Source organism: Bubalus bubalis, chromosome 1 (assembly GCF_019923935.1).
Source record: "Bubalus bubalis isolate 160015118507 breed Murrah chromosome 1, NDDB_SH_1, whole genome shotgun sequence".
NCBI classification, from domain to species: Eukaryota; Metazoa; Chordata; class Mammalia; order Artiodactyla; family Bovidae; genus Bubalus; species Bubalus bubalis.
Window position 1 is genome coordinate 135251811 of NC_059157.1, and position 25993 is coordinate 135277803.

Here is a 25993-nt window from a genome sequence, read left to right on the forward strand (position 1 = left end):
AAGATGGAGAGCCACAATAGTAGATACTTAACTATTAGTATATATACCTCTTTTTGTACTTAGGCTTCAAACAACTATAATAAGCTCTCACCTAAAAACTATAATGTATGAAAGGCTTCTGTTCTAAGTTAGTATGTGAATTGGTTTGTTAGAACCTAGAATATATTCTATGTCCAAAATTAAAAGGTTATAAATAATGGACTTGTTTCCAGGGTAGTCAGCATAAGATTGTTTACATCAGCCAAGTGTCTATTTCACAGAGATAAGTTCCTTCATGGTGGAAAGATCCTGAGTGTTATCAGCTTGCTACCAGGTGGCTGTTTGTCCACAGTGAAATATGGTACAGTTTGATGTGGAGGCTAGAGGGACTCAGTTGCTGCTTATGGCAGATTATATTATTCTAAGCAGTTGGCTTCCTTTATTGGGTTTCTCTCTACAGGGTCCCTACCTATGGGAGGAGTACTTCTTTTTATCCTTGACATCAAGCTTGGCCGTGGGATTTGACTGAAGTCAGTGGAAGATGGGAAGTGATACATGTCATGTCTAAGAAGCTTTGGAAGCCATTGCATGAATTGACCTTTGCTCGTTTTTCTCTGTCACGAGGAAAGCAGATGCCAGATACAGGCTTTTTCTTTTTCCAGGATTCCAGAATGAAGATGATACCTGTAATCAGCCCAAAGTCAACGTAACAAAAATGAGAAATATGTTTTTGTCTAGTAAACGGTGCGTGCCTGCGTGCTCAGTTGTGACCCCATAGACTGTAGCCCGCCAGGCTCCTCTGTCCATGAAATTATCCAGGCAAGAATACTGGAGTGGGTTGCCATGCCCTTCTCCAAGGGATCGTCCTGACCCAGGGATTGAATTGGCAGGTGGATTCTTTACCAACTGTACCACCTCATAAAACAGTAGTTCTCAGAGTGCTGTCTGTTGAGCCTAAGACCCTTTAAGGATCAAAGCTATTTTAATAATAATACCAAATTCCTTTTTTATTATATTGATAGTTGCACTATGGTTCATAAGCAATGGTGGGGAGAAAACTGATGGTGCCTTAGCAAAAATCACTGCAGTTGCTTCAAGCTGTGCTCTGTGTCACCATATATTTATAGTAAACAAAAAATTATACTTGAGGATTAAACTTACTAATTAAAAAAATCTTGATCTTAAGCATGCATCTTTCTATAAGCGTTTTTGAATGAAGCAGAAAGTATTGATGAAGCACTTCTTCATGCTGAAGTATGTGTTTGTCACAGGGAAAAGCACTTGTGTGATTATTTGAATTATGAGGCAAACTAGCCTCTATGGAATATAATTTTCACTTGAAACAGTGATTTATGAGGGTTATTTTGACGTGAGTGTTTGACAGACATTTTGTCAATTGAAGTGACCCTTTACTTCAAGGAAAGCAACTGGCAATATTTGTTGCCAGTGGTAAAATTCGATTTCAAGTGTAAATTAATGTTTTAGAAAATTATCAGGCAGTGTGAGCTTGATAGCTTCCCAGTAGTTAGGTTTTTTCTGATGAGCTTGCTAGTGATAGTAGTGAAGGCAGTTTTTTAAAATAATTAATACTGTATTATGAAATGCCAACATTTGGGAGCTATACCAAACTCAGTGGGCCAGTATTTATAACTGACTGATGAATGATGTTACAAAATTATACATAAGCAAAAGACTGGCTCATGTTGCCAGACTGATGGATTAATGTAACAGTATGAAAGTTAACTGATAAGACTAACTATTCTATACTTAAATGAACCGTTTTTTAAAAAAAGTCTTCTTATTGAAGTATAGTTGATTTATAATGTTTTAGGTTCTTCAGTGAACCTTTAAGGCACTATTGTTGAGCTTTGAGATAGAATCAAAGAATGATACTCAAAAATGTTCAAAAAAGCCATCAAATATTCCCCCCTTTTCTAAATATATATCTGTGAGTTATTTTTCTCATATATTTCAACTGAAACAGTTTTGCAACAGAGATGTTAATCTGATACTTTATTAAGTTAGATCTTAAATATTTTATTTTTTTATTAAAAATTTTATTTTTTATTTTCTTTGGCTGCACCACGAGGCATGTGGTACCAGATTGCTCAACTGGGGATCGAACCCATGTCCCCTGCATTGGATGCTTGGAATCTTAACCACTGGACCACCAGGAAAGCCCAAAGAGATTTTAAAAATATAACTCTTCTTAAAATTTTACTGTTTTGTGTTTTGGAAGATGTAGTTTATTTTAAAATAAAAAGTTTATTTGTGCGAACATGTAGTTGGTTTATTATTTTTAAAATGGATTAACAAATCTTTGAAATCTCACCCACGGAGCATCAAGAACTGCCTGGGACCCTTTCCCAGTTGGGACCCCAGATGTGCTGTGACACGGGACTTTGGATGTTGGTCAAAACCTAGTTTGGTGACATACTCTCTGCTCGTTTTCTCTTTTAATGTTTTCTCTTTTAATGTTAGTATATTGAAAGTAAACTAGATAATTCTCTAATAAATATCTGTATTATTTATTTGTTAAAAAAAAGATAATTTAATTTCTAATGTAATTAATATTGTTAGAGCCCGTGTAAGCAGAAATTCTTTGAGAGTCTTGATTTTTAAGGGTATAAAGGAATATCAGCCAAAAATATTTTAAGAATCACTGTTGTAACTATTAAGATTTTCAGAATTGTTTGCTGCTAAGTCATAACCTAGTGAAAGATGGTACATTGGCAGGGTAGCTGAGTCAACCTTGTTGCGAAGTGCAAGTTCATACAATTTCTTGAGCCTCTCTGTTTTATGACTGCAGCTGATTTTTGTGAGGTCACTGATTAGGCATTGAAGTTGCTGGTGAAAGATATGACCGACTTCCAAGGAATGGATTATCTTGCCGCACGATTCCATATGATTATGGAATCTCCCCATGGTTGGGACTTTTTGGTGAGCCTTTGCATAGAACGGAAATCTTTTAACACTTGGTCAGTTCTGACAGTTCCATCTATATATCTCATCCTTAAATCACTGCCCATACCTGTGTCTCTTGAGAACCTGACCTGGAAATCTAGCCAGATTATTGCTTCCTCACTGTGCTTCCCGTTACTGACAATGCGGATTGTGAGATGTACTGCCCAGTGGGAGAAGTTCCCTTTCTGACCTTCCTTAGCAGCTGGGATAGAAAGAGTTTTTGGGTGATACCAGCATGTTGGCAGAGTCACTTGTAATCCAGGGTCAGATATTTTCTTTCTTAGCCAGAGTAGAGAATCCCCTATGTAGCAGTAGGCCTCGTGTGAGGAAAACGACTGCAGTGCATCAGGAACAGGCACGCTGAAAACGTGAGCCATCTGCTCATGCTTCACCACCAGCCTGAATCCTGCTCGGTGTACCTCATAACGCTTGATGGAGCGTTTCTGTCGCATCAGCTTTACTTGGTGGATCTCATGATGACAGTTCCTGACAGGCAGCTCAGGTTTTATAATTACCTGTGGCTAGGTGTTCCTTCTCCAAAGTGCAAAAGGTACCAGAAGTATTTTCAAGAGTCTTAGTTTAATAAAGTATGACTTGGCCCTAAAACTCTTAGGGTTGCTGTGATTCTTCTAAAGAATTTGCCAGTACCTCCTTATGGCATTTATCTGTTGACCCTTGGAGCACCATTGCCATCAGAAGGTCATTATGGTCAAATGGCAGAGCTACTTGTACTGCAGTCTGGATTGACTCAGGCATTTTCTTTTGCTCTGGGATAAACTTAAAGCTGCTGGATTTCGGGTTATTCAGTAAATAGAGCAGCACACACAAACTAGTATATCTTGTTCTCAATATCCAGAGGCCCAGCAAGCTTTCTGCTGCTTTTTTGTTGTAGTGGGTATTGACTTGCTTTTTATTTTGAAGGGAATATCCTGAATTGCCACTCTCCACCTGCTTCTAGAACTTCATACTGGTGTCAGGACCCTGTATTTTCTTGTGACTTATTTTCTGTCTTCTGGCATACCTGTCTTTTTAAGGCATCTAGAGCACTGCTGTTTCTTTTTCAAAAGGTTCTGTTGGCTTGAGTTTATCAGTATAGTGAGCCAGTGTGATGTCGAATGGTGTGATGAGATAACTACAGTCTAAGAAAGTAGAAACTTGACTTAGCGAGGCAATATAGTGAACATGTACTGCTATCCAAGTGAAATTAAAGCAGATTGTAGAGACAGAGACACCATTTGCCAGAACTGTAGCTTTATACCAGGCGCTGCTGCACTAAAGAGATTTAATTTGAATTACCAACTTTGCTTGTAGTCATTAAGGTTAAAACACTTCTTCTCTAAGAACTTTTGTATGTTCTGCATTAGCCAGACAGTTGTACGAAGTGAATATCTGCTAGGGGTTGCAACCCTTGCTGCTTTTGATTCTTGGATAATCCCCCAGGAATGGCATTTTTGATTGGTGGGAGAGCTCCAGGGGTCTCTCTCTGGCCTTTCCTGGTATTATACTACCCCACTACTCCATGTGTCTTGGCATCAGTGTGGGCTTTTTTCAGTGGGTAGTCAGCCTGAGACTACCCTTTTCAGCTATATGTTCAGTTCCTGAAGAAATAACTACAAGATGGGAGGATTACTCCACACTCTGATAAATGGACTTGGGCCTAAACTTCATCTATTATTTGGCTTCATTCTAACACATATGTCACAGTGCTGCTATCTGGGTCCTCAGAATTACTTTAAGAGTTAGATTTTATAGTCCTGAAAAGGTTGGAGTGTTTCCTTTCCCAGTGCGTGATTATTCTGATAAGTGGCTGTTGATCCTTTGTGGAAAGCCACGACAAAAAGCACAGTGCTGGTGATGCAATCATAGAGCTGTTTTTGAAGGTTGCTTTTCCCTTATTTGAGGGGCTCTGGGTCTGGGAACTTTGAGAGTCTGTGGCTTATGTTCCCTTAGTCAGGCCTAACTATATGCCATACCTGGAATTGAGTAGATTAGGAATCAGCAAACTTTTTCTGTAGAGGGCCACATATTAAATACCTTAGGCTTGTCTGTAAAAAGTTACCCAGCAGAGCTATTGGGGTGCTGAAGTATCTATGGATAATGCATAAGTGATGGGTGTATCTGTGTTCCCAGAAAACTTTACTTATAAAAACATTGTGGATCAGATTTGGACGATAGCTTGTTGTTTCTGGATCTCTGTTACAAAGGACACAGGATTATAGTGGGATTTCCCAATATCATGATCTTGGGGACTTTTAAGGAAGGATTCTTGCAGATAAATCTATTTGATAACCAGTATGTTCCTGTTTCTTTAACCTTGCTTAGTACTACTTGATGTTATAATTGGGCAGTTAACAAAATCATTTTATGCATTTTGGTCTTGAGATCTAGAGTAGGGATTGGCAAGCTACACTGTACAGGTCAGGTGTGGCCTGCACTTGTTTTTAGATGACCCACAGCTAAAAATATGTTTCACATTTTAAAGTAATTGGAAAAAACATCAAAAGAATGATACTGTTTCATGGCAAGTGAAAATTATATGAAATTCAGAATTTCATATGTAAGGGTTTATTGGAGCACAAGCCACATTTATGTATAATTGTGGCTGCTCTCAGTTTGGTAGTTGTGACAGAGACCTTCCCTGAACTTTAGAAAATTACTATTTGGCACATTATTGAAAATGTTTGCTGATTGCTGCTCTAGAGTTTGCAGAAAAATTCTTTCATGTCATACTTAGAAGCTGCCTTATTTTTTGTCAGCACTTTGAGTCAAGAATTTACACTGTGAGTACGTCACTTTCTTTTTTTGAGCTCTTACACACTGTTACCAGCAGCAGTCCCACTTGGCTGTCCTTGTTTGCCTACCTCATTCCTTTCGTAGTTTTGTATTACTGCTACCTCTCGATCCCCAAAGACGTATTCATCACAGACGACCACGTTTGATAATTTAATTTTGTCATAGCCTGAATGAACTGTCAGAGATCATCTTCAATAGCTGTGTTTACACTGCATGCAAACCCAGCCAGTTTAGATACATTCTCAGATTCCCATTACCTTGAAGGTTTCCTCATGTACCTACCTCACAGAGTGATTGTAGGAATTTAATGCTATAAATAAGATTAGCCAAGATTTTATTGAATTTTTACTGTGTGCAAGGTACTGAGCTAAGCACTTTTTTATCCGTGAGTTGTAAAGTACTTATTTTAAGTGCCTGTTACATAAGTATTCAATAAAGATTAGCTGATATTTATTTTTAATTAGAAATAAATTACCCCTTCATACACCATGTACTATAAAAAACTTCATTAGCCATTAAAGTATTAAAAATCACATTAAGTTTAAATTGGAGTGATTGACGTAACTTAATTTTTTGCCCTATAATATTGCTCCTGAAAAAAAAAATATAGATAAATACAGTCAGTTCTCATTATTCACAGTAGTTAGTTTATAAAGTTGCTGTGAACACTGAATTAGAAAATATTGAACTGTTGCTTCCTAGGAAATACTGAGTTTCATTCCTGTGAGCCTCTGGTCACAACAGATTTGTCAATGGATCAATAATAACCTTGTTTTGTGTGCTTCTGTTTAAAGACACTTTATTGAATATATAGTTGATTCATTGACATGGCATTCCTGGCCCAACAGCGTTATAAATCCTGCATGAAAGAAGCCCATCTACCACGTTTTCTCCATAAGACACATCCACCTTCTTGTGCTTAGGGACAATAGACAGCTTTTCAGCCCTATGCTGAATAGCAAAATCACCAATGAAAAGCACCAAAATACAAAAATGTGGCAGTAAATTGACCACACAGAGGACATTTGTTTACAGAACAAGAGCAGAAACAGGAAGGAAGAGAGCTAAACACACCCTCACTAGGTAACTTACTCTCTGCTCTTCTGCACCTGTCTAAAGATTGCAGAAATGCCATTAGTATTACTTTAGGGATTACATATAATATTTAGCAGCAAGTAGGCAGATGGCACAAATAAGAAATCAATGAACAGTAAGGATTGACTATGTCAGATGCCACAATTTATCATTTATGTTTTAATTTGGGGGTTTTTTCATTTGCTTTGTGCCTTATTTTTAATTGGGTTAGGCAAAAAGTTCCTTTGGTTTTTAAATAAAAATAGAAGATGTATTTTTCATTTTCACCAAGGACTTTACTGAACCATATATATTCACTGTTTTTGTTCTACTGGCTTCTGCCATTTTTAGGCAACTTCATAATTCTATCTCCCTAAAACTTTTTATCTCCTTGAGCAAAAAAACTACCGCAGGTGATTTTGCAATCTTCCAGGGAATTGAATTTTTTTCCATTAAGAGAATTTTATGAAGACCGTAATAAATGGATATCTGAAGGTGCAATGTCTGGTGAATACAGCTGGTGAATCAGAACTTCCTAGCTAAGCTGTAACAGTTTTTGCCTGATCATCAGTGAAGCATGTTCTTGCATTAACCTGATGGAAGACTATGCATTTTATCTTGACTAGTTCTGGATACTTTTCATATAGTACTGCTTTCAGTTGTTCTAATTGGGAGCAGTACTTGTTGGAATTAATTGTTTGGTTTTCCAGAAGGCGCTTGTAATAGAGGATGCCCTTCCAATCCTACCATATACACAACATCACCTTTGGATGGAGACTGGCCTTTAATTGTTGGTGATTCAGGTTGCTTGCCCCATGATCTCTTCTGTTACACTGTAACTGTACAGTATCCACTTTCTATCAACTGTCAAATTTTGTTTTTAAAGTGGAACATTTTTGTTAGTTTCAGTAGAGAATCATCTGTGGAAATACATTTGATCAAGAAGGTTTTTCTTTTGCTTAATTTTTGTGGAACACAAACATCAAAGCAGTTAATATAACCGAGTTGGGGTAATGATTTTCAACACTTGATCTGGATATTTTGAGTATGTTGGCTATCTTGCACCTGGTGTAACATTGATTGATCTCAGTTTATGTCTTAGTTTGATGTCTCAGTTAATGTCTCAGTTTGATCACTATCTGCTTCAGCTGATCCACCTGACTGGAGCATCATCCAGTAAGAAATCTCCAGCAAACTTGGCAAACTGCTTTTGACCCATTTCTGTCAGTCACAGCACCTTCTCTATATACTGCACAAGCCTTTTTTTGCATTTCAGTTGTGTTTTTACCTTTATGGAAATAATAAAGCATAATGTGTTGAAAATGTGGTATTTCTTACATTGTCAATATTAAAATGGCTACACAAAAATTGACCAGTTTTGATAAGTATTTTTTTGAATGAATGCTGATACGACAACTGTCACAATACAATCGAACAAAATTGTTTCAAATGAGGTAAAAGACAACTAAGTGCTACTAGAGCAATCTTACAGAAAAAAACCAAATGAGCTTTTTGGTCAAATAGTGGTAAAATAGCGTCTGGAGGAGGGCATGGCAACCCACTCGAATATTCTTGCCGGGAGAGTCCCATGCACAGGGAGCCTGGCGGGCTACAGTCCGTTGGGTTGCTAAGAGTTGTACACGATTAAAGCGCTTAGCACACATGGTAGTTAAGTACCTTCAAGTGCAGTCAGTCTCCAGCACTCTTTTCGTATTTATACCCATTAAAGAACAGCTCCTTATTTCCCCTCTCTTCAGCCTCTGGCAGCCACCCTCTGCTTTCTGTTTCAGTGAATTTGATTACACGCCTCTGCTGCTGCTGCTGCTAAGTCGCTTCTGTCGTGTCTGACTCTGTGTGACCCCCATAGATGGCAGCCTACCAGGCTCCCCTGTCCCTGGGATTCTCCAGGCAAGAACACTGGAGTGGGTTGCCATTTCCTTCTCCAATGCTCTAAGTGGCACTATATGGTGTTTTGTCTTTTTGCGATTGGCTTCTGTCACTGAGCATAATGTCCTCAAGGTTCATCCATGTGGTAGCACGTCTCAGAATTTTCTTCCTTTTTAAGGCTGAGTAATATTCCATTGTATGTATATAGACCACGTTTCAATTACCCTTTGATTTGTCCGCAGTCACTTGGGTTGCTTTCATCTTTTGGCTGTTGGGAATAATGCTGCTGTGAACGTGGGTGTGCATATATCTCTTCAAGACCCTGCTTTTAGAAGTAAGTTTATCTTTGATATATCATGTATACATAAGAAAATGAGTGACCCAACTAAACAGATGTATATTATAAAGTGACAGGTAAAAGTTCTCAGTTTGACCTCATTCCATTCACTCGAGACAGCTGAAGAGTTTGGTGTATAGCCTTTCAAATGTGTTTTTGTGCAGCTAAGGAGTATGATATATGTACATACAGATATATAAGTATATACATTGATATATGTATCATCTATATGTACATATATTATTGATATGTATCCATGTGAAAATATTTAATGACTCATTTACATACAGTTTAGTAGCAATTGGGATTATATGCATACTGCTCTATTGACTTGATAGCCTAATTTTTTACAAAATAAAGATTGGAGTTTAAAACTGCTTAGTTCTGTGCCTTAGTTTCCTATAGAATGATTTTAGAAATGAAGAACTTTTTTTATTATGTATTTTTGAAGAGGAAGATAGAATACTGTCTTATTAAATGTTTACTGTAAGAGGAGAATTATCTACTGCTAGGGATAAGTGCATCCTCTTTTATTTTCTTATTCATATGTTATTTTGATACCATAATTCAGCTGCCACTGTTTCTTCCATATCATGTTGTGTTTTATTGGATTCCTTTCTGTCTTGGTGTTGTATCTTTTCATTTTTTTTTTCGGTAGGTAAAATTTTAGTTTTTCAATGTTTAAAAACGTCTTTGTTTTGACTCTTAATGGAAAATCTGACTCGTGGGAGCAGTGCTTTCCAACCTTTTTCATGTCATAATATCTGTTTGCTGCTGCTGCTGTATAGAAAGTGATAATGTGTGTGTGGTGAGTGAAATTGTTTGCAACACTTCTCTTCAGGTTACCTGGTAACCCATTCATTTGTAACACATGTTGGTGAAGGTCTGTAGGAATCTGGTTTCAAAATATTTTTCCCTTTGAATTTGGAGGAAACTGCTCTGTTATCTTTTAGCATCCTGTATTTTTGATGAGAAGATGAATGTTAGAGTGATTCTAATTTCTGGAACCTTTCTCAGTGTTCTGAAATTTCTCCAGCATCATCCTGGATATGGGTTTTTTTTTTTTTTACTTGGTTTTTGTTGCGTTGCATGTCTTTCAATTTGATGACTGAATCTTTCCTTAGCTCTTGGAAAGTTAAATGTGTCCCCTTGTTTGGATTAATTTCCCTCTACTTTTGGATATCTTATGTAAGTGGATGTTGGGCCTCTTAGATTTTAATTCACATTTTCTGTTTTCTTACAGTTACCATCTTTGTGTGTGTTTTCCTTTACTTTGAAAGTAAGGTAAATTTCCCTTCCCTTTAAGGGAAAATCTCCTCAGCCTTATAGTATAGATAAGTAATTTGGTGTTTAGTTTTGCCTGTCTGTGTATTACTTACTACACTCCGCCGCACCCCCTCGCCCCCCACAACACACACACATTTTTCTTCTCTTTGTTCATCTTACTCCTCTTTTATTCTGTTAAGTTTTCCTCAGATGTTCGGGGAATCATGGTTGATACTGGCGGTTGAAGTGTGTCTGCCTCAGTAAGTAGTTCTTTCTCCACCAGGCCTTTGTGTTGAGTGGTAGTTTTGGTGATAGATTCTTAGATGTGGACCAGCAGACCAGCCCTCCAAGAGAGAGTGGCTGAGGAGCGGGTAAGGCAGTGTGCCTCTCACCTGCATAACTGTGGAGTCTTTAAGTAATGCAGTGGAGTAGTACTTTTTTAGATTTCACTCAGATAGTATTGAGATTGCTCCATTGCCCCTCTTTTCTTTGCTTTTTCCCTTTTTCCCCTTTTATTTCCCTCTTAGTGTTGGAAGCTTGATGGTCCTTCCATCTTTCTGCTCTGCTTTTCCCTCAGATCTGGCTACTCTCATAAGAAGCCTGACCCAGGCAGAAATGCCTTCTTTATGGAGATCAGCCCCCTGGCTCTATCTTAAAGGCAGAAGCTTTCACCCCTTGCATCTCAGTTCACAAAGGGGGGGGGGAGGGGATCATCTGTCCAGAGTAGGGTAATGCAGCCCCCTGATGAAGTCCCCTAATTGTTTCCTCCCTCTGGGAGTTGTGATTAATTTGATTATAACTTAGAATTTCTCTCTCTTGTCCTGGAAAAGACTTCAGTGTCTTACATATGATTTCATCCTTTTTCCCTCTTTTATTCCAGTCTTGCCATTATAGTTTCTATATACCCAGAATTCTTTAAAATTTATGATTGTCCAGTGATGTCTTTTCTTCATCTGCAACGGTGCTATCGTTTAAATTTAATTATTTTTTTCCTGTCATTTCAGTGGGACCTTGGGCTGGAGAAGAGAGAGATACATCTATTTCAGTCCACTGCCTCTTACTGTAATTGGCCAATTTGTGACTAATTTTTAAAAGGTAGATAAGTCTTTTAAAAAAAAAGTGTTAGTTGCTCAGTCCTGTCTGACTCTTTTGCGACTCCATGGACTGTAGCCCACCATGTTCCTCTGTCCGTGGGATTTCCCAGGCAAGAATATTGGAGTGGGTTGCCATTTCCTTCTCCAGGGGATCTTCCTGATGTTGTTAAACACATTCTTAAATAACATCTCTCTCTCAGTGTTCCTTAGAAGATTTACTAAATCATCCGGCCCTGGCCCCCTGTAGTAAAGAATATTTTAATTTTCGATCTAAGTTGTAATGCTCATTGCTATTCTGTTGTAGAAGAAAACATGCATAACCATAGTGACCCTGCTGGCCATCACTTTCTGAATGCCCCTCCCACCCTTTTTTGGTATATAGAGTTATACATGTGAGTAAAGTCATCTTTTTTTTTTTTTTTAATTGTAAAGTCTTTATTGAATTTGTTAGGCTATGGTGTTGGTTTTCTGGTGGTCAGGCATGTGGGTCTTAGCTCCCCAACCAGGGACTGAACCTGCATCCTCTGCATTGGAAGGCAAAGTCTTAACATTGGACTACTAGGGAATATACATATTTTTTAAAGAGACAGTATATATTGGAGAATATCTAGTCACTCATGAAGATGGTCAGGAAACTGATAAAATTGTGTTGATATCTCTAGTGAAGCACAGCAAAAAGTAAAGAAGTATTTTTGAAAATGATTTAGTAAAAACCTGGGGGAAAGGAATAAGAGAATAGCCAGAACATTTTTGTTCTTTGAGTCTTGTATGGGTGTTCAGTGTAGTTTTAGCATACACTCTGCTGGAGGGGGAAAAATATGGTACTTATGTCCCAAATACTACCCTTTCACTTAACACTTTGTAAACCCCATCCCATCCCCCTCCTCCTCTTTGGTAGTGTCTTTGATATTGGGTAAAGGATTTTATTGCCCAAATGTTTTTAACATCAGACTTTTGATGAAAATTTGAGATGTGTCAGTGCATACAGTTGTAATAATGACAATGAATATAGTCATTCTGACACAAGACATACATTTAACATTGCTGCTTTGTATAGTGTGTAACCCTGGAATTAGAGTTTTGTGAAAGTGTTTGCCTTTGATGTGATACACTCATATTATCTGTTTCATTAACAAAAAGAGTATGACCCATTAACTTTATTTTATGATCTAATAATTGGTTATAACCTGCAGTTTGAAAAACTTTCTGGTTTAAATCCTGGTCTCTGGGAAAAGTGGGAAGACGGAGGGGTTTGGATTCTGAGAGACTGAGGGAATTCTAGCTTAATAGTTTCGGGTAATTTCCTTTGAGTTTGTTTTTGCAGCTGTAACTGGAAATAATAATGTTTTGTTACCTTGATTGTGAGAATTGGAAATAAATGAAAAGTGCCTAGCAGTGCTAGGAATGATGTAGATATTTAATAATTGGAAGGTTTATTATTATCTTGGTTATTTTTATTACATGCCTTCTGTCCTATTAAGTAGGCATTGAGATTCAAACGTTCTTGCTTTTAGGGAAGTAGATAACATTTTATTAATACAGAGGCGTAATTGTCCTACAGGATGAAAAGGATGTTACTGGAGCATATTAGAGGTATAGTAACTTAAAGGAAGTCTGCATTGGGAAATTACAGGTGTGCCCTTTCTTTCCCCAAGGAACAGGATCTCTCAAATTAGCTCCAGTTAAATTTGATACATAAAAGAGGAAAGGAAAAACAAGAATCATTTTAAAGCTACAAAGCCAAGCATTTCAGAAAGTTGCAGTTGTGCTTTGACCATAACGAATTGTTTCCACTTTCTCACTTCATGAATAATTGGACATCTTGAAGAATATGACAGTCATGAATTCTCATGTTTCCCTTCAATAGCAGCAACACAGGTCCTCCAAGTCCAGGATTCCACCATTATAGCTCAGTTTTGTCTCCCACTAGATACCAGCTTTTCCTCTACTGTTCTTTATGATTTCTGCTGCAATGTGATTTCTGCTGACCCTATGTCACACTCTTGATTTCTTGACTTCTGGCTATTTTAGTTATAAGCAACAGAAATTGAAGCAAAGAAAGAGGAATGATATGTGGTGGTTGAATGAAGCAAAAAAAAAAAAAAAAAAAACCAAAAAAAACCGCTGATGAGCAAGAGATCTGGGTCATAGGAATCAATGAGCTGGTTTGGCAGAAGTTGCTAATCTGCAATTATTTTCCTATATAGTTTTTCTCTCTTCACATTCAGATATCTAGAAGATAATCTGATTTGCCTAGCTTTAATTGTTTTCATTCTTTGGCCAGGGGAGGAAAAGATATACTGAATGAAAATCCAACCAGGACTCGGCGCAGTAGAAGCTGTATTGTGTTTTTAAAGCAAAATTAGATGTTGTTCCAGAAGGAGACTATATGCTTACAGCCAAAAACAACAGATGTCCAATACTGTGTGTGTGTGTGTGTGTGTGTGTTTGCGGAGGGGTGTATATATATATTTTTCAAACTCTAAGAGAGAAGATGTGTCTGGTTCTTAATCATTATCCTGCATACAGTATGTATACTGGGCATGCTGTGTGGTTTAAAAAAGTGAACAGAATTCTGGGGAAATATGTGACTCAGCCTTAGGGTATTTCGAAACTATGTGATAGGAGAGATAATAAGCAAATATAATGTCATTCCCAGGATTTCACATTCATTTATTTTAATATGCCACATTATATGATCATATTTACCTTTTATAAAGTTTACTCTGGAGGCATTGTAAAGGTTGGAGTGAGGGTGAAGGACTGTTTAAAAAGATAGAGGCAGTGAGAAAGTTGAAATGCACATTTATTAGGCCCTCTGATCTGATTTAATTTTCTACCATTTTCCCCTTACTTAACCACCATCTAACCACACTTTTGCTCACATCCAGCTTGTTCTCATCCCAGAGTCTATGTACTTTATTGGAATTCTCCCACCCTTGGTTAGCATTTGCTTGGATTTAACTCATATTTCCCTCCACACACACCCCCGCCCCCCGCCACCCCGCTGCCTTCCCGGCTGTAGTCTCTAATCTCAGTGCCTCTTATGGCATTTCACTATCAGATCATTCTGTTTTATTTTTTTCATCACAGTTATTACAGTTTGTTATTTTTTCTTTTTTTTTTTTTTAACCTGTTCCCTAATAGTGGCGGTTAGGCAGGGTTTGATTGCTAAAGAAGATTCAAGGGACCTGAAATGATGGTGCTGATTAGTCTGTGGTTCATTGCTGTAAAAGGGTGTAGCACAGCAACTGCACTGGGGTAAGGTTATGCTTTACAGCCACAGCTTGCCTCACAGCAGTGGACCTGAAGAGGCTGAGCGTGAACTGCAGTGGGCCTGCCTCTGCAGATCATACCAGATATGCTTTTTCTCAGGTCAGGATCAGTGAGTGTGCACGAAGCACCCTGGAACTAGGGAACCGACAGTGGAGTCTCAGCTGGGACTTCTCATATCCTGCTGGCAACAAAGGCATATTTGTGCTATGTAACCCAGCCCCAGTGGCAGAGCTCTCTGGAGGTCTTACCAAAACCAGGTGCAAACCATCAATCACACTGTTAACAATGAACAATAAACATTGCTGGTACAAACAATTCAAAGCTTACTGCACCCATAGTTTCAAATCAACCTTACTAATAATCAATATGTTTGTTTTTTGTGTGTATTTTTTTAATTGGAGGATAATTGCTTTACAATGTTGTGTTGTGTTGATTTTTGCCGTACAACAATGTGAATCAGCCACAGTATACATATTTATATGTTCTCTCCCTCTTAAACCTCCCTCCTACCTGCCCAGTCCCATCAGGTTGAGCTCCCTGCATCATATGGCAGCTTCCCACCACTAGCTATCTGTTTTACATATGGTAATGAATATGTTTCAGTGCTGCTTTCTCAATTTGTCCCACCCTCACCTTACCCCTCTGTGCCCATAAGTCTGTTCTCTATGTCTGCGTCTCTGTGTTTTGTGCTCTGACTAGGCATGGCTGCCATATAAGAAACTTATTTTAGGAATATACTGTGGCTGGAATTAACCCTCAGAATGCTTTTTGCTTTTATGTTTCCTTCTTTCTCTTCCACAGGAATATAAAGGCCTCTACAGCAGGGATTTATATTGAAAGTTGTCAATGATTTCCTTAAAGTGTTTAAGATTTGACAGTGGATATTCGGAATGACCAAAAGTACCTTTTCCATTTAGGTTTTTTCTTTTTTCCTTCTTCTAAGTTTGGGACCTTAGTGTCTTGGGAAGGACCAGGCACTTCAGGCAGTACTGAGGGCTGGAAGCAGTGATTAATGAGAAGGAATGGGTATAAAAGTGAGTGTGATTCTCTTCCCCTTCTTATTCCTTAATCATGAAGGGTCTTCGTGTCTAGGCAAATAAAATAGTTTCCTTTTTTTGTTTGTTGTCATGTGTTCTAGACACACAAAAATCGAACCGTCTCCTGTAAAAAGGTTCCCAGGTGGCGCTCGTGGTAAAGAACGCGCCTGCCAATGCAGGAGACACAAGAGATACGGGTTCGATTCCTGGGTAGATACCCTGGAGGAGGGCGTGGCAACCCATTTCAGTATTCTTTTCTTGCCTAGAGAATCCCATGGACAGAGGAGCCTGGCAGGCTACAGTCCACAGTGTCACAAAGTGTCAGACATGACTGAAGTGACTTAGCACACACTGTAAAAAGAATTATAGTATTTTTACATGCAGAGGAGGCAATAATAAATAACTCCCCCCCCCCCCTTTTTGTGCCTTTTATTCACCAGACATTGTGCTAAGGTTTGTTGTTATTTGATTTTTATTTTTAAATGCAGTATCTCTAACCCTTATGAGAATGCTACAAGGTGTGGGTGGTAATATCCTGATTTTAAACAAGTAGGAGCTGAGGCTCAGAAGTGCCGTGCTCAGACTTGTTCTTAGTAATGACCGGGCAGGGCTAGATTTGGATTTAGATCTCTGGGGCTCCCAAACCAGAGTTCTCATTGTACGAGGCAGTAGAAGTAGAAGATAGCAAGAACCTTTTAGTGGATGCTCAGGACCATAACGTTTTATGTGGTGTGAATATAAAAAAATTCAATGTTCTGCCCTTTACAGTTTGCTGATTCCTCATTAAACATAGCTTCTGGGGCTCTGTCTAGTCTCTTGCTTTCTGTTTCCTTTCTGCTTAAGTATTTAGAACTGTCTCCTCTCTCTTATTTGGATTCATGTCAAAAAGATAATGTTGAGATTAAACATCCCTATTTTACTAAATAAATTCTCTTTGTTCTCAGAAACATAGTTTCCTATTGCTATTGTATTGCAGACCTCACAATAATCTGCAGTAATTTAACTAATTTCACAGTACATCTAAATCCCAAATATTGTGGCCTTTTCCTTTTTAAAACATTTCTAGATAGTCTTTCTCTGAGAAGTGATGAGCAATTATTTTAATCTAGGCTCTGATAATCTCTTTATGGGTTCCTATTTTTGCTTCTCTTTCAGGTAACCATTTTTTAGTGTCATCATTTTGAAGATTTAAACATTTTACATGGCTCAAAGTTTAAATTTTGCCAAAGTATATACGTGGAGAAATCTTCCTGCAACTACTTGGTTCCCCTCCTTGGAGGAACCAGTGTTCTCATTTTCTTATATGTCCTTCCAGAGATGATGTTATATACAAATAATAATATACTTTCTCTCAACTTTTTCCCTCTAAAATATTGTATATTAGTACACTTTTTTCCCTCCTTCCTCTTTTTGGCCCCAGCCTATGGAAAGGTTAATGTCATCTTGACTTATAGTATCAATTCATTTTTTTCATACTTCATATAAATCATACAGTAAGTGTCCTTATTTATAGCTTGCTCAGCATTATATCTGAGTTTTATCCAGGTTTCCTCAGAAGTTCTTGGTGAACTCTTAATTACATTTCTCTTACAGGAAATGTCTTTTCATGTTTCAAACTTTAAATTTTTAGGAGCATCCTTTCATGTTTCAGGCTTTAAAATTTTTGTTTTCTGTAAGCTGTTTGTTTCCTACATTCTGAATGGAGGGTCATTTCCTTAAAGATCTTTTTATATATGAAGGAAGTTAATTTTTTATCTGGGAAATGAATTGTAACTTTTTTTCAGTTAATCATACCTTTTAATTTTGCATAGGATGGTTTTGGCATGTAGATTTTTTAAAAAATTACGTAACCTAATTAATTTTTATGGCCATTAAACATTTCCCTCCATAATATTCCTTACTTGTTTTCCTCAGTAAATCTACTTACTGTCTTCTGAACATCACAGAACTTTTATTAAGCCACACCTTAATGTCAATAAAAATGAAAGTACAATAAGGGAATGAAAAGTGATAGCTCTGAAAGTGATATTTGAATCAGATGTAAATGGAGTTATAGAAGAAAAGAATGTTGCCACTGTTCTAGAGACTCTGGATTTGCAGTCAGGGGAGCTTAATGAAGTCAGACTTACGAATAAATGAGGGAAAGTGGTTGTGCTGAAAAGGGCGATGTCCAGAGGAAGTGATGCTGGCAGAATCTTCACACTAATGGGACTCTTTTAACATTGGAAGTGCAGGGGATAAAATGTTAGAAGCTGGTCCCAATTTAGACAAGGGTATGGCAGTTTCCCAAGATGTATAAAATGTAAAAGATGCTCTCCCTCTGTATTATAAGTTATATCATTAGAGGAGACAAGTGCTATTCAAACTATTGGATAAGTTTATTTATAAGCAAATAAAGCACTTTGGTTCACAATTGTTCTCATTTTTTGAATTAGAATGTACTAAGTGAGTATTAGTTTTCCTATATTTTATCCTCTTATATAACTGACAGTTTTAAAAGGTCATCCGACAGTTCCCCCTGATTAAGGTTACTTGGCTTGATTTCATCTAACAGTCATTTTTATGGGCCCACACTACTGGACAAAGTGAGGACTGCCTGCGTGTGTTTAAACAGCCCTTCCTCTCCCTCTGTATGTGTCTGCTCAGTTGTGTCCAACTCTTTGCAACCCTATGGACTGTAGCCCACCAGGCTCCTCTGTCCATGAGATTCTCCAGGTAAGAATACTGGAGCAGGTTGCCATTTCCTACTCCAGGAGATCTCTTTCCAACCCAGGGATTGAACCGGAGTCTTCCTGCATTGCAGGCGCATTCTTTGCCACTGCACCATCTGGGAAAGCCTGCCTGTCCCTCTAAAACTCCTTAAATTGACCTGATATGTTTCAGAAAGTGATCCCTTTATTGTTCTGATCTTGAAGTTCATCATAGATTAGATAGGATTCCAAATATGGTATGCTTTTCTTGTATTTAGGACTTGAGTTGCTGGAACTGCTTTGCATCTCATTTCTTCTCTAAATTGCTAGTGTAGATACTAATAGTCTTACACACTTATTTGAAGAAGAATATGTGAGATCATGAAAGACACAGTGCTTTTGTATATTTCTTAAGCACCTGCTGTTTACTAGGTTCTGTGTTAGGCATTGGGGTATGAATAACACTTGGGTCCCTTTTTCTCTTGAAGGAGCTCATAGTCTGCTAAAGTTGGGTAAACAGATGAAAGATAATACATTGGAGTTATGTAAAAATATAGAATTATAACTCATGCTGAAAATTCAGATAACTGAGAACATTTTAAAAGTGTTGCTAAATTCTTTGCTATGTTCTGTGATGTTCTCTGATGTTGGAGATACCATAGGAATGATTCTTGTTTTCAAGGTAATTGGTGGGAACTTCCTTTGTAGCTCAGTCAGTAAAGAATCTGCCTGCAATACAGGAGACAGCTTCAATTTCTGGGTTTGGAAGATCCCCTGGAGAAGGAAATGGCAGCCCACTCCAGTGTTCCTGCCTGGAGAACCCCATGGACAGAGGAGCCTGGCAGGCTACAATGGGGCCTCAAAAGTTGGGCACGACTTAGCGACTAAACCACCATGTATACAAGCAGTTTGTTTATATAGGTCAGGTGACAGCATATCTAATAAATGCCATAAAAGATATTTTTAATATAAACAATATAACATAATTGAACTTGGACAGCAGGTATATACTGATTTTAATCTGTCTTTGGCAGATTTCATGTTGAAAGCATATAGTCTGATTTTGGATTGTGAATACATTTCATGAGCAGAGTAGGTTAATTGACTAACTCAAGGGTTATATTGTTAAGTTTCTGTTGAAGCTAGGTTTTGAGACTCTGGTCCAATGTTCTTACTCCTAATCTTGTGCCTAAATTGTCAAGTATTATAATTTAGCATTATGTACAGTCATTTGAAAAAGATTGGGTTTTCAATTCATGTCTCTATAAAAGCTTACATACTGTGCCTTCCTCTTTTCCAGAGATTAAATGAAAGATATTGATTCTGATTATTTACTGAACATGTTTTTATTCATTATTTTTGGAGAGCCTGTGCTGAGAACTCTTGAAGAGCTGTTGGCTACCATGAAATTTAGTTTAATAGATGGTATAAGTCTTGAATATAAATAGCTAGACAAATAATACCAATTATTTGTCTAAATAAAGCTAAAACTAAATAAAGCTGATAATCGTTATTTTATGGGTGGTACAAGAAAGGACTTGGATTCAAAGGAGTAAGCAATTATGTCCCATCAGGAGAATCAAAGACTTCATGGATGCAGAATAGCTGAGCAAAGGCTTGAAAGATACTTCATGGGCATCTTAATGGAAGCATGTACTGATTGTTTGGTAAAAGATGTTTGACAAATGATCATTGGATCATAAACATTACCAATATTTGTTCTCAGCAGAATATTGTTAATATGATTCAGGATCATGTAGTAGGCCTCTGACAGCATCAGCATCTTTTAATAACTTATAAGAAATGCAAATCCCTGGTTTTGTCCCAAGCCTAGCAGTTGAATCACGAAGTTGGGGATGAGGAAGGGGTACCCAGCAATCTTGGCTTTATGAGTATTTTCTTGTTTTGAGAGAACCAAGCATTTACTATTCATAATTTGTGGGGGAAAATGCAGTATCTGTATCAGCTTTATTGGATAGAGCTTAAGTTCACTTGTTCAGTTGTGTCCGACTCTTTGCAACCCCATGGACTACAGCACGCCAGGCTTCCCTGTCCATCACCAACTCCCGGAGCCTACTCAAACTCATTGTCCATCGCGTTGGTGATGCCATCCAACCATCTCATCCTGTCGTTCCCTTCTCCTGCCCTCAGTCTTTTTCAGCATCAAGTCTTTTCCAATGAGTCAGTTCTTTGCATCAGGTGGCCAGAGTATTGGAGCTTCAGGATCAGTCCTTCCAGTGAATAGTCAGGACTGATTTCCTTTAGGATTGACTGGTTTGATCTCCTTGCAGTCCAAGAGACTCTCAAGAGTCTTCTCCAACACCACAGTTCAAAAGCATCAATTCTTCGGTGCTCAACCTTCTTTATAGTCCCACGTCTCATGTCCATACATGGCTACTGGAAAAACCATAGCTTTGACTAGACGGACCTTTTTTGGTAAAGTAATGTCTCTGCTTTTTAGTATGCTGTCTAAGTTAGTCATAGCTTCTCATCCAAGGAACAAGCGTCTTTTAATTTCATGGCTACAGTCACCATCTGTAGTGATTTTGGAGCCCAAAGAAATAGTCTCTCACTGTTTCCATTGTTCCCCATCTATTTTCCATGAAGTGATGGGACCAGATGCCATGATCTTCGTTTTCTGAATGTTGAGTTTTAAGCCAACTTTTTCACTCTCCTCTTTCACTTTCATCAAGAGGCTCTTTAGTTCTTTAGTTCTTCTTTGCTTTCTGCCATAAGGGTGGTGTTGCATCTCTGAGGTTATTGATGTTTCTCATGGCAGTCTTTTTTTTTTTTTTTTTTCTCATGGCAGTCTTGATTCCAGCTTGTGCTTCATCCAGCCCAGCATTTTGCGTGATGTATTTTGCATATACTTTTTGGTAAATACATGATCTTCCTCTAGAAGCTATTATTTTTAATCACCCATACTATGACTTTGATTACAAGTCATTGCTCTCCAACTTAACTATTTGATTATAAAATCTCTTGTCAGTGTGAGGGATAATGTTTTTTAATCTTAAAAATTTGAAAATCTAGTAACTGAAGAATTTAGTGAATTTTTTAAATTGTTAGGAATAAGTATAAAGACAATTGCAAATGGGTCGTTGTAGTCATTGGTAAGTACCATATAGAAAGGAAACATATCCTGGTAAAGTTTTTTATTTTTATGAAATCTTTTAATGACACATCAATTTTACACTAAGTATCTTCTTGAAAATTTTTTTTTTTTTTAAATTTTCTAATCATTATTTCAAATGAAATGCTAATAATTGAGGAAATGCCAGCATTTTTCAAAGTGACTGCATTTTATATTCATAGCAGCAGTGTGTGAGGTTTACTGTTTATACACATCCTCGATAACCATTATTGCTGGGGCTTTTGTTGTTGATAACCTTATTTTTTTTTTTTTTAATTGTGTTTCTTTGAAGCAAAAAAGTTTCAGATTTTCTTGATGGCAGTTAACTTTCTTTCCTTTTGTTACTTCTGCTTTAAGTATCATCTCTAAGAAACCATTGCTTAAATCTAATGTCACTTAGGTCTCTGATCAATTTTAAACTGATTTTTATGTGATAGGAAGTAGGGTTTTAGCCTCATTCTTTTGCATGTGGATATTCAGTTGTCTCAGCATCCATTTGTTACAATGACAGATTTTTGTGAATTTTTTTAAAAAAATTATTTTATATTGGAGTATTGTTGACTAACAGTGTTGTGTTCATTTCAATTATACATATACATATACATGTATCTATTTTTCAAACTTTTTTCCCACTTAGGTTAATATTTTGTGAATTTTTATCTGTACTTCCTAGATCTTATTAGTGGTTGAAGAGATTGAATTTTACTGCTGTCATCCCGTTGTCTATTATTACTGACTGCTGTCATTCCCGTTGTCTAAAATAAGCACAAATTCACTAAGTATTGAAGAAAAACTGCTGTAAATAAAAGCACTGTGTTTCATCGTAGGAGTCATATTTTTAGAAGGACACAAACTGGAGCAGCTTTTGTAATTGTTACCTCACAATTTTTTAAAATGGGAAATAGAACACTTGGGAATGAGACTGAGAGAAAGTCCTTCCAGTACCTAAGGTTTTCATTTAGAGCAGGTTAAAAGCTTGTTTTATGTAGCTCTAGAGGCTTTTCACTTTCACGCATTGGAGAAGGAAATGGCAACCCACTCCAGTGTTCTTGCCTGGAGAATCCCAGGGACAGGGGAGCCTGGTGGGCTGCCGTCTATGGGGTCGCACAGAGTCGGACACGGCTGACACCACTTAGCAGCAGTAGCAGCAGCAGAGGCCCTAAGTAGAAGTTATAGGTAGATATATTTGAATGCTAGAGAGGAAAGAACTTTGTAACAGTTTGAGCTAATACTTTAGTAAAATGGGCACCCTCACATGAAAGCACTCACCATTGAAGGAACTCAAGCAGAGGTTGAGTTATTTTGTCCTTAAATTGACAGAATGGGTTTCTGCGTGGAACAAAGGTTGTTGAAGAATTTCCATTTTTCTCTTCTACTTTGCTTTCATATTTATGAAGGGTTGTTCTTTTCAGGGTTCATCCGTTTCCACATTTCTGTCAAATAGCAAAATGAGAGAGTGAAAATAGATAATTACCTTGAAGGATTTGGTTAGCCGACATTATTATGCATTATCCTGGAAACTGATCACCTTTTTGAGCTAATTCTTTTCTGTTTTGGCTTAACTAAGCTTGTTGGAAAACACAGTGAACAGTGGGGATGAGACACTATAGCAAGAGGGAAAAGTTGGTGAGAACTGAAAATTAAAGCGTTGGTCCATCACATTTGTCATAGTTGTGATTCACTGACTGTGGACTGAAGTTTGCAAGATTTCAGAAACCTGTAAACTGTGATAGTGTAAATGGAATTTCATTGTTATCCTTCCAGGAAAATCTAAAAGGTACATTTCCTGATTCAGGAGTTTATGCTGTTACTTTGTGAAGGATCCATTAGAAGAGAGTATCCTTAGGAGAACATGTACTAGTACCTATTTGTTCTTTTGTGATAGGTGTATTTAAATCATTTGTTTTAAGGTTTGAAAGAAACCTTTTAGTTATGTAAGCTGATTGATGCAAATATATTTAAATATCTGGCTTTTAGGCAGAATGATTTAAGGACCTTTTAGTGATAAGACTCAAACTGAACATAAGAATTAAGAACATGAAAAAAGTAGGTGTCTTTATTTCTTTGAAGTGAGATTTTGGAGTGGCTTTTAAAATAGAAAAAACTGAACTTAGCCTGTTTCATGTTTTAAACATTTATCTTGTTTGCTCATTTTACAGGCTTTTATTTTAAAGACTGTGCCAAAATTCTCACTTTGAGAATAGCCTGGATTTTGGTTGGGAAAAATTGGCTTAAAATAAAAGCTTTCTTTCTGTGATGTTGGTATAGGTTTGCTTCAATGTGTAATTGGTACAAATCAATTAAAGTGAAGATTTTATGTAACTAACTTTTTAAGACTTAAATTTAGAAGTTTTTATTAATGTGTGTATTTTTATGTTTAAGAAAGTGAAAATAATGTTTTGAGAAAGAGACTCACAGACTTTGAAAGTGAACTTATGGTTGCCAGCGGGAAGGGATAGTTGGGGACTTTGGGAAGGTCATGTACACACTGCTATATTGAAAATGGATAACCAACAAAAACCTATTTTATGGCACATGGAACTCTGCTCAGTGTTATGTGCCAGCCTGGATGGGAGGGGAGCTTGGGGGAGAATGGAAACATGTATATGTATTGCTGCGTACCTTCACTGTTCACCTTAAACTATCACAATGTGGTTAATTGGCTATATCCCAATACAAAATTATTTGGATGTTAAAAAATTAAAGTAAAAATACTGTTTTTCATGTATATGAATTTTTTTCCTGAACCTACTTATACATTAATAAAAAACTTTTAAAATATGAGCTTGAGCAAGCTCTGGGAGTTGGTGATGGACAGGAAAGCCTGATGTGCTGCAGTCCGTGCGTGGGGTTGCAAAGAGTCAGACGTGGCTGAGCGACTGAACTGAACTGAATTAAAGTATACTGTCAAGATTTTCATTTCCTTTGCCTGCTTTTGAATGGCCCTCCTGAAGATTATTGTTACTGTTTACAGGTTTCTGTGACTCCACAAGTTAATAAAAAAGATTTCACTTTTTCTCACTTTATAGCTGTAAGACATAAATGTGAAGTATGGGATAGTATGTGTAGGAAATATTGCACGACTGATATTTTCCTATGATTGACTTCTTGTAATGTTTAACAGCACTCTTAGCTTAATTTATCTTCCTTGGTGGCTCAGAGCGTAAAGCGTCTGCCTGCAATGTGGCAGACGTGCGTTCAATCCCTGGGTTGGGAAGATCCCCTGGAGAAGGAAATGGCACCCCGCTCTACTGCTCTTGCCTGGAGAATCCCATGGATGGAGGAGCCTGGTGGGCTGCAGTCCACAGGGTCTCAAAGAGTCGGACACGACTGAGCGACTTCACTTTCACTTTCATTTAGCTTAATTTATTAGAGAGGAATTCACTGTATTAAATAGTACCCTACATTCAAGTAGTGAAAGTGTTAAGTCACTCAGCCCTGTTCGACTCTTGGCAACCCCATGGACTGTAGCCCACCAGGCTCCTCTGTCCAGGGGATTCTCTAGGCAAGAATATTGGAGTGGGTTGCCATTCCCTTCTCCAGGGGATCTACCCAACCCAGGGATTGAACCTGGGTCTCCTGCATTGCGGCAAATTCTTTACCATCTGAGCCACTAGGGAAGAGTTAGCTGTATTGCAATTTAAGAAATGCTATTGGAATTGGAAGGTGAAGATGTGGATGCTAATTATTTGTTATTTGCAAAAGAGCTCGAAAAGATAGATACCTTACCACCAGTTTTTCCTGCACATATGTGATGATCTGTGCTTTGATTCAGGCTACCACCACTTATTTAAAGAACCTGTTGCTCTTTGCAACAGCCTGTTTACCTCTGTTAGACCGGAGCCTTTGATCCTAAAGCTCTGCTTTTCCTCAAACTTGACTGTAATAGCAATATGAAAGCTGGCCCCGCAAAATTGAGTTTCCAACAGTGTGGCTTTACTATTGGTGGACTTGTAGTATTTTATGTTCTAACATTTCAGGTCAGAGGTCTTGACTTCTTCAAGTGCACAAGAGTTCAAATTATAGTATATAGAGCCAAATTTGACGTCTGTGTTAGAGGCTGATCTCATGACAGTATTAAGGGCTTTGGATTAGTACTTAGCAATTTCCAGGGAATATGTTGAACTTTTTGATGTTCTCTCCATTCTGTCATCTCACTTCTTCCTTTACCCCTGCTTGGAGTGATGTTCTTAATAACAGTTCTAGATGCTTTGACACACAGGCTTATGGTGTTTACCACATGTGTCTTGTATAGCAGTTAATGTCTTCATGTATCTTGTTTTAGAGGAGGGGGAAATATTTGAATTGTTGTATACCCTATATCACCTAATAGAATGTACTTAAGAGACAATATTTTGGAATAAGTACATTTGACAGTAGTGCTTAGAAGCAGAATTTTGGTTAATTTGTCAACATTGTACAGATATATTTTAAGTATGTCTTCTCTTAATAGAATAAAAGTT

General features: G+C 37.6%; 1 protein-coding gene across 9 annotated transcripts in view; it reads left to right on the forward strand.

The window, feature by feature from the left end:
- The window catches only part of TBL1XR1 (TBL1X receptor 1), a 179894-nt gene that overhangs the window by 39472 nt on the left and 114429 nt on the right, over window positions 1–25993 (forward strand). For 3 of the 9 annotated variants that reach the window (XM_025288166.3, XM_006050981.4, XM_025288139.3), the window contains exon 2: window positions 8940–9031. The exons of the other annotated variants lie outside the window; for them this stretch is intronic. The gene's annotated coding sequence lies outside the window, so the exon portion shown is untranslated. The remainder of the gene's footprint in view (window positions 1–8939; window positions 9032–25993) is intronic. 9 annotated transcript variants of the gene reach the window in all.